Here is a 10,372-nt window from a genome sequence, read left to right as displayed (position 1 = left end):
TGGCACAGGGAGTCCTTGAATTACGACCGCAACTGAGCCCAAAATTTCTGTTGCAAAGCGGGACTGCTGTTAAGTGGGTTTTGTCCTGTTTTTTTTTTTTCCATGCCACCGCTGTTAAGCGAATCACGGCAGTTAACTTAGTAACTTAAGGTTGTTAAGTGAATCTGGCTTCTCCATTGACTTTGATTATCAGAAGCCTGCAAAAGGAAATCATGTGAACCCGGGAGTTTGCAACCGTCGTATATGTGTGAGTCAGTCGTCAAGCATATGAATTTTGATCACGTGGCCAGGGGGATACCGCAATGGTCTTAAGTGTGAAAAAATGGTCATAAGTCAGTTTTTTCAGTGCTGCTGTAACTTTGAATGGCCACTAATGGAACTGTTGTAACTTGAGGACTAGCTGTAATGTATTCTACTGCCATCTTCTGGCTATTAATGAGACTGCCTCACAAGTTGTAGAGTACAGGTAGTCCTTGATTTACGACCACAATTGAGCCAAGAATATATGTTGCTAACTGAGGAATTTGTTAAGTAAGGAATTTGTTTGTCCCATTTTACGACTTTTCTTGGCACATTTGTTAAATGAATCACTGCAGTTGTTAAATTAGTAACCCGGTTGTTAAGTGAATCTGGCTCTCCCCTTGACTTGGCTTGTCACAAAAGATGATCACATAACCCTGGGACGCTGCAACCATCATAAATGTGAATCAGTTGTCAAGCATCTGAATGTAAATCACGCCACCACGAGGATGCTGCAAAGGTCATAAGTGTGAAAAATTGTCATAAGTCACTTTTTTCATTGCCGTTGTAACTTCGAACAGTCACTAAATGAACTGTTGTAAGTTGAGGACTACCTGTATTTATAATTCAAGTGGCAATACCCTCATGCCCTCGTCACCTCCCGCCTGGACTATTGTAATGCTCTCTACATGGGGCTCCCCTTGAGGAGCACCCGGAGGCTCCAACTGGCGCAGAGTGCGGCCGCGCGGGTGGTAATGGGAGCGACATGGCATGTAACACCTCTCCTGCGCGAGCTGCACTGGCTCCCGGTGGTCTTCCGGGTGCGCTTCAAGGTTTTGGTTACCACCTTTAAAGCGCTCCATGGCTTAGGACCTGGTTATTTACCAGACCGCCTACTACCACCAATAGCCTCCCACCGGCCAGTACGCTCTCATAGAGAGGGACTCCTCCGGGTGCCGTCAGCCAAACAGTGTCGACTGGCGGCCCCTAGGGGAAGAGCCTTCTCTGTGGGGGCACCTACCATCTGGAATGAGCTCCCCCCGGAGATACGGAGGATCCCGGATCTGCGCTCCTTCCGCCGTGCTGTGAAGACCTTTTTATTCCATCAGGTGGGCTTGGCCTAATTTCTTCCCTTTTTAAATATGTAAATTTTAATCTGTTTTTAAATTATTGGGGTGTTTTAATCTGTCTGGGCCAAAATGATTTAATTTGATTTTATCTGGTTTTTAAATTTTTTGTATTTATGTATTTTATTGTTGGCTGTTCACCGCCCTGAGTCCTTCGGGAGTAGGGCGGTATACAAATCAAATAAATAGAATAGAAAATAGAATACAAGTAGTCCTTGACTTAAAACCAGTTGTTTAGAGGCTGTTCAAAATTATTTCAGCATTATGAAAAGTGACTTATTACAACGGCACGGAAAAAAGTGACTTCCGACCGTTTTTCACACTTACGACCTTTGCAGCATCCCCGTGGTCATGTGATCAAAATTCAGACACTTTGGCAAATGATTCATATTCATGACGGTTGATGTGTCCTGAGGTCATGTGATCTCCTTTTGCAACCTTCTGACAAGCAAAGTCAATGGGGAAGCCAAGATTCACTTAACAATCGGGTTACTGACTTATCAACTGCAGTGATTCACTTAACAACAGTAGGAAAAAAGATCATAAAATGGGGAAAAGCTCACTTAACAAATGTCTCACTTCACCGTTAAACAGAAATTTTGGGCTCAGTTGTGGTCGTAAGTCGAAGACTACCTGGATCACGAGGGATTTTGTACATGTTTCATGAGGTTGGATCAGTGGTGGGTTGCTCCCGGTTTGCACTGGTTCGCAAGAAGCGGTAGTAAAAATTTGTAGTAGTTCGGAGAACCGGTAATAACATTGACTGGCCACGCCCCCGAACTGGTCCCCAACCCGGTCGCCACTCGCTTACCCCGTCCACCTCATCAGAGGCCTTTTTTTTTTTTTTTAACTTTTAAAAGCATTTTTTTCTACAACCTCTTCGGCCAAAAAAATGCTTTTAAAAGTAAAAAAAAAGCCTCTGATGATCGTGCTGTTCAGCTGGGATCATCAGAGGCTTTTAAAAGCATTTTTTTCTGCAACCTCTTTGGCTGAAGTTGCATTTGAACTTCAACCTCTTAAGGTTGTAGTAAGGTTTTTTTACTTTTAAAAGTAAAAAAAAAAAAAAAGTTGGCCACGCCCACCCAGTCATATTACCCCCACCAAGTCACACCCACAAAATAAGCCACGCCCACAGAACCGGTAGTAAAAAAATTTAGAACCCACCCCTGGGTTGGATACATGTCCAAAAGGGCTGAGTTTCTAGCACACACGCGTGATGTTGTTTTTGTCATTTTGACCTGTTCAAGTATGTTGCCAGCAGGGAGGTTGATTTCTCTAAAGCTCACCTGAGTGACTTCAGGCTAGTTACACGATCTCAGTTCAATCTCCCGGGATCTTTTTCCTTCAAAAACAAAGGAACACGCAATATCAGAAAAGGCCCACATTCTGTATCTTCACAATTGAAAAAGTCTCAAGTGTTTATTCATTTCAACAACCGTTTCTGCTATTTGTGTAGGTGAACATACTGCCCTAAATATTACTCTAAACCAGGGGTCTCTAACCTTGGCAACTTTAAGACTTGTGGACTTCAACTCCCAGAATTCCTCAGCCAGCTTTGCTTTGCTTTGCTGGCTGAGGAATTCTGGGAGTTGAAGTCCACAAGTCTTAAAGTTGCCAAGGTTAGAGACTCTAAACTAAACACTTTATTTTCAATAGTTTACATTTCAATTAGAGGTTTTTAGTTTTTTTTTAATGCCACTTTATTATTTCTCATTAGGTTTATAATAGTACTGCATAGATATTTTAAAGATATTTTAGTTAACTGTTGTAATCATAATTTTATTAACATTAGTGGGACATTGCCTCTTTGCCTTTACATTTTTTAAATGTCTTTGAACCATTTTGAACAGTTTTCACAGAAAGTTGACCTCTCTCTCTCTCTCTCTTTCTCTCCCCCTTTTTCTATGGTATACGTAGTATATATATATATATATATATATATATTTGCATTTATTTGATACGATTGAACAAAACAGAAGGGAAGAAAAGCAGTAGCAAAAGAAAAAAGGAAGAAAAAAATTACTATTACAAGAGCAATCAGGATTGTATGTATATGTCACAATTTTGATAATGAATATAAAGTTATATCTATTTTAAACAAAACAATGCTTTTTCAGTTCATTTATTCTATTGTAATGTTTTCTAGTGCCATCTTCTGGCTATTAATGATACTGCTTCACATGCTGTACACAGTCGATTTAAGACCAGTTGTTTAGTGACTGTTCAAAATTATTTCAGTACTAAGAAAAGTGACTTATTACCAGTCCTCACATTTATGACCTCTCAGCCTCACCACAATAACATGACCACAATTCAGATGCTTGGTAATCAGCATGTATTTGCAATAGTTGAAGCATTCCAGAATCCAGGGTCACATGATCATGTGACCTTTCCAGAAGCTTCCAACAACCAGTCAAAGGGAGAAATTGGATTTTTTAACGACCACATGATTCACTTAATGTCTGCTGTGATTTGTTTAATGCTCAAGGCAAATAGTCATAAAATCAGATGTGACTCATTTATTTGACCTCATTACTTAGCGACAAAAATTATGGTGCCAATTGTTGATTACTATCTGTATGCCTTAGTCTAGCAAATTCAAGAAATTTAGTGTTTCCATCCATGGAAGTCCACCCTCAAAGTTCATCTAGAACATTCTATAAGAACATTTTGTTCCTCTTATATCTACATAAAGTAAACCAAAAATGTTTATTTTCTGTAACTGCCTCAGATTATAAAATGCCCAATCAATGAGCCATGGAGTAAAAAGTAGTGACCTCAAAATCTTTGAGGCTGGCCAATTCAGGAAAAAGAACCACCTACATTTCTGAATTTATTAGTATAATATGAGGGTAACAAAATAGAATCTTGAAAGTCTGCCAAAGAAATTCTTCAGATCAATTTATCCTCTTCTTCTTGTGCCATATCCGTCATCGGACATTGGCAATCATGTTGGCGATCCTATTTTTATTAACAGCCGCACAAAAAAGTGCTGTTGTGTTTTGTCTAAACCAGTCTTAGATTTTGAAGCCATGATGATGTTCTTCTGCCTGGACCTCGTTTGCCTCCAATCTTTCCTTGGAGGATTAAGTGACGTATGCCGTATTTTTCTGGGTGTCGCATCACATGTCCAAAATATTCTAACTTTTTGCTTTTCTATGGTTTGGATGATTTCCCTTGGCTTTCCCAGACAGCTTATCACCTCCTCATTTCTGATTTTGTCAACCCAATTTATACATAACAGCCGCCTGTAAATCCACATTTCAAATGCTTCTAGTCTCTTCAAGTGGCTTTCTGTCAGAGACCAACTCTCCACTCCGTAGAGCAGGATAGAAAAGATGTAGCATCTGACAAGCCTGATTTTCAATCTTAGGTTTATGTCGTGACTGCAGAAGACCGTTTTCATTTTGAAGAATGCTGTTTGAGCTTTCTCTATCCTTGTTTTTACTTCAGTGGCCATGTTCCAGCTTTCATGTAAATTAGAACTCATACCTAGCAAAATTAAAAGGTAAAGGCTTCCTTGTCCAATCGTATCAGACTCTTGGGGCACAGTGCTCATTTCCGTTTCTTAGCCAAGGGAACCTACATTTTTTGAAGACATTTTCCATGGTGATGTGGCCAGCATGGCTATACACTGTGACTATATGGAACGCCGTTACCTTCTCACCAAAGTGGCATCTATTTATCTACTTGCATTTGCAAGCTTTCTAACTGCTAGGGGGGCAGGAGCTGGAGCAAGTAACAGGAGCTCATCCCATCACGCAGCGCTCGGGTCTCGAACCCAGGGTGTCAGCTTTCCAGCTGACAAGCCTAGCATCTTTAACCACTGAGCCATCGCGCCCCTTCAGGTGAGCTCATTCTGAGTGTCTGTCCCATGTCTCCCACCCCCTTCGGACTAAGAAATCTTTTTTGATCCTGCTCCCTCGGGGACATTGCATCCCAAATAAAAGCAAATTACTTGGCTACCACGTTTTTGGCAGAGCAGAAGCAGTAATGTGATCTGTCACCCATTCAGCTTAAGCAAGTTTTCCTCACAAAGGAACATAGCAATAATATGAGGTAGGCAGCTGGGGGTTCGCAGGGGTTCGGGAGAACCTCTAGCTAAGATTCTGTGCAGTTTGGAGAACCCGCAAATCCCACCCTGCCAATCCCCCCCCCAACCCGTCCCAGGAGTCCCAACCTGGCCCATTTTGGATGCAGATAAGTGCGGAGGCTCGAGGAGGACAAAAAATGGGCCTACCGGAAGTTGGGAGGGTCTCCAAAGGCCTCCAGAGCTTGGGGAGGCCGTTTTCGCCCTCCCGGAGGCTTGAGGAAAGCCTCCGGAGCCCAGGGAGGGCAAAAACACCCCCCCCCCGTGGTGCAGGAGGCCGACTAGGCCATGCCCACCATGGCCACGCCCACCCAGCAACCAGGCAGAGAACCCCTTGCTAAAATTTTTGAAGCCCACCCCTGTATACAACCTACGTAGCAGAGATAAAAAAAAAATAAACAGAATTTGGATATTCCTTTTCTTTCCAGTGTTGAGGTTCCTTCCCACCGGCAATTTGAAGGGCAGCATTTCTTTGAGAGGCATTTTCATTTCTAATTAAATCACCATCTGCTGGCTTCATGCCTATGGCAGGACAGGGAGCAGCCACCGATGCAGCAAATGACACGCTGGTAAACCTTTCTGCTGACTCAGAAGTGATGGATAGAATCCTGTAGCGGAGCTTTGAAGCTATGTGATTAATCAGTCATTCCCCCACGCTTCCCAAAAGAACCAGCTAACTAATACTGACAAGAACCAAACTAAAGAATAGCTGCCTTTCATTCACAATGACCCAAATTCTCCTGGTTGGGGCCAGGGGTGAAATCTACTTACCTTCCCAACTGTTTCGGAAGTGCATGCGCCACACGTGTGTCACATGTGCTTCGCTCGCGCACGCATATCACATGTGTGCTTGGACCCTCTGCGCATGTGCAAACCCTTCTGCGCATGCTCAGAGGGTAAAAAACAGGTTACTTCCTGGTTAAAACCAGGAAGTAATAACGACTGGGCGGGTGGACGGAGCCTCGCACCGGCATCGCTACTGGTTCTCCAAACCACCGGCCGCCATCATTACCGGTTCGGCCAAACTGGGAGCATTTCACCCCTGGTTGGGGCTGGATTTTAAACTTTCATGGGGATCCCTTTCTACAGGTAGTCCTCGAGTTACAACAGTTCATTTAAGGACTGTTCAAAGTTACGACAGCACTAAAAAAAAGTGACTTATGACCGTTTTTCACACTTACGACCATTGCAGCATCCCCGATGGGCATGTAAACAAAATTCAGATGCTTGGCAACTGACTCATACTCATGACGGTTGTGGTGTCCCGGGGTCATGTGATCACATTTTATGATTTTGACAAGGAAATTCATTGGGGAAGCCAGATTCACTTACCCACCATGTTACTAACTTAGCAACTGCAGTTATTCACTTAACAAGTGAATCCAGGTCATGGTTGTCCCAAAGGTGCGTTTTCAACAGGCAACAGAACTTTCTGGTTTTTCTTTGAAGACGTTTCGCTTCTCATCCAAGAACTAGAGCGGAAGAAGCTTCTTGGATGAGAAGCAAAACGCCTTCAAGGAAAAACAAAGAAAATCCAATTGAAAAAGCACCTTTAGAAATATTATCCTGTTTTGAGCCAGTGAAGGGTTTTAAATATTGGACATACATAATCTCTCTGCTTGTTTCTAACTTCAGAAGAAAGACTCCCCACCCCATTGCACCAATTATGAGTCACTCTGTTTTCAAGTATCCCCCTGATCCTTAAGTAGCTCATGTCTTTTCTTTACTCCTACTTAGCCTGGCAACAAGACAAGGAGCCGAAATTCCCTGCAAGCACAAGAAGCAGAGAATCCAGATGGAGGTTTCTTTCATCCTCCTTTTTAGGAACCCTATCTTTACTACAGCCAAGGTGTCAAACCCTGAAAATAATCATTCAAGAACTGACAGGAAAAATAGCTATAATAAACAGTGAGACATTCTGCTCTGCGGTTTGGAAGGAGTTGTAAAATCTACAATACGTTCACCTTGGTGTATAATCAGGGATGGGCACCTGGAGGTTTGCAGGAGTTCGAGAGAACCTCTAGCTAAGATTCTGTGCAGTTCAGACAACCCCCAAATCCCACTCCTGGCTGGCCCCGCCTGCCCCGCCCCTCCCCAGACCCCACGTGGCCCGTTTTGGATGCAGGTAATTGCAGGGTGCGCGCCAAGGCTTGGGGAGGGCGAAAAACGGGCCTACCGGAAATTCATGGGCCCATTTCTGGCCTCCAGAGGGCCTCTGGAGTTTGGGGAGGCCATTTTCGCCCTCCCGGAGGCTTGAGGAAAGCCTCCAGAGCCCAGGAAGGGCAAAAACGCCTCCCCGCTGTGGTGCAGGAGACTGACTGTGCCATGCTCACCATGGTCACGCCTGCCCAGCAATTGGGCAAGAACCCCTTGCTAAAATTTTTGAAGCCCACCCCTGTGTATAATTGGCTTTTTTGTTTTCTTGTGGCGGTCTGAGTTATGAGTTCTAAAGGTGGAGCGCTTGTATTAGCTACAATTGGGATCAGGATTTTTGTTGCTAAGCAAGGTAGTTGTTAAGTGAGTAGCAGCCAATTTTATGATCTGGTTTGTGGGGAAATAAACTGGTAATGGAGCATCAGATGAACACGATCCAGACCAGTGATGTAGCAGCAAAAAAAGGTGCATGCAATCCTGGATGATATTAACAATGCTTTCCGTTGATTTATACTAATAGTTCCACTGTACTTTTTGCTGGCTAGGTTGCATTTGGGAATATGGGGTCCAGTCTGGGTAATGCAATTTCAAAAGGATGTGGAGAAACTGGAACACAACCATAGGACAGCAACCACAATAATAAGGCATTTAAACACCAAGCCTGTGGGGAAAAGTTAAAGAAACAACTGATATTGGGTTTGCAAAAGAGAAGACTAAGTAAAGGGAGATGCAATAATGTTTTGACAAATATTTTTTCTGGGCCATTCAAAAAGTGGTATAATCGTGTAACTATAATGCTATTCCAGGGTTAACGTACAATAGCTTATATTAGTGGTTTTTCAAGTGTGGCCCGAAGATGCCTGAAATGGAAATCTTTTGCAAGATATTGAAGGTATTTGCACAAATTTGAAACAACATGTCAGCTTTACCGAGTAGACCAAACAGGAAATAAAACTAGATAAGCTAATATTACTTTACTGTGAAGCTATATTAATAGAACCTTTCAAGTCTGAAAGTACAATTCTTGTACTTTCTGTAAGCAGTTTACAGAGTCAGCCTATTGCCCCCAACAATCTGAGTCTTCATTTTATCCACCTTGGAAGGATGGAAGGCTGAGTCAACCTTGCGCCTGGTGAGATTCGAACTGCCAAATTGCAGTCAGCCGGCAGTCAGCAGAAGTACCCTGCAGTACTACACTCTAACCACTGCGCCACTGCAGCTCTTATTATTTGACATATAGCATATAGCTTTGGGGATGATGCTTTATATCTATTTGTGTGGTTATCCAGCAATTGACCAGATTTGTTAGGCAAGAATGACAGTAGTTGATGGGAGCCAGACCATTTGCCATCCTGTTCAGGAATGCCTATTCATTAAGATGATGGTCAAGATCCTGGTACCAAAAGTCTTTGGAATGCTTTGAGTGTAGGAATGTTATTAAGGTAAGGGTATTCACCTCATTTGTAATATTCGGTTGCTATGTTACTATGACCACTGGAATATATGCATGTTGTTGCTTTTTATTATTGGTTTACAGGGGTGCATGCTCCCATAATTGAGTCATACTGTAGCAATGTATACTTTTGAAAACTATAAAAAGAGGTCCATTCCGAACAGAAGTGTGCAGGGGTGGGATCCTACCGGTTTAACAACCGGTTTGCTGAGCGCATACTTTGCGCACGCGGCTCGCTTCACTTCACATGCGTGCGCATTTAGGAGAAAACTCACCTTCCGCATGACTGCTGGTTAGGAAAACAGCTGAGGCATGGCAATCCACTCTGCTGCCCAGATCAGCTGGGCTTCAGAAAAGGAAATATAGGTGAGTATAATGCAGGGGTGGGTGGGCCCATTTCAAAGACAGAGCGAACCGGTTCGCTCCCAGCTGATGGTCGGAGCTACAGATTTGCCCAAATTGGTAGAATCCCACCCCTAGAGTCCATTTTGGAACTTGCTTCTGGGCAACCTTTTATTTGAAAATAAATGTCTTGTTCCTTTCTACCCATCTGGCATGGTTCATCGAGCCCACATGCTTCCTGGGACAAATTGTTGGGCATCTGCATAACAGCTGTTCTCAGAAAGAAAAAAAAGAAACATAAATATGCAAGATATAATATTCCCATCATCCCTGTGGGAATGGCTCAAGTCTCCACACCCATTTTCCGACATCAAAATGCACAGTGAATTCTATAGCCGCCATAAGCTTGCCTAGTCCTCTATTTTTTTTAAAATTTGATTTATATGCTGCCCTTCTCCAGAGACTCAGGGCGGCTTACAATGCGTTAAGCAATAGCCTTCATACTTTTGTATATTTATACAAAGTCAGCTTATTGCCCCCACAAACTGGGTCCTCATTTTACCTACCTTAGAAAGGATGGAAGGCTGAGTCAACCTTGAGCCTGGTGAGATTCGAACTTACAGTAATTGCAGACAGCTGGTGTTAATCACAATGCTTTTAGTCTGCTGAGCCACTTGTATTTTAAAAGTACAATTTTCATGTGAACATTTCATTTCATGTAAAATGTTTACATCTTCACAGGCTACATGATCTGAATTAGAAGAAGAAGAAGAAGAAGACGAAGAAAAACCAATTGGTAGCCACACTTGTTCAGCACAAACAGCTGCATGAATCCTATTTTTTAAAATCGGTTTACAGTATTTCACGTTATCCAAATGTAACAGCAAAAGGAACCAAGAAGTTGTTTCTTTATGTAGTGGTGTTGTGACTCTCATCTTTTGCTATCTCTAGAGTTATAATTTTTGC

The sequence above is a fragment of the Pituophis catenifer genome, unplaced genomic scaffold, assembly GCF_029215685.1.
Source record: "Pituophis catenifer annectens isolate HBS135680 unplaced genomic scaffold, rPitCat1.0.hap2 SCAF_1, whole genome shotgun sequence".
NCBI classification, from domain to species: Eukaryota; Metazoa; Chordata; class Lepidosauria; order Squamata; family Colubridae; genus Pituophis; species Pituophis catenifer.
Note: the sequence above shows the minus strand (reverse complement) of the source record.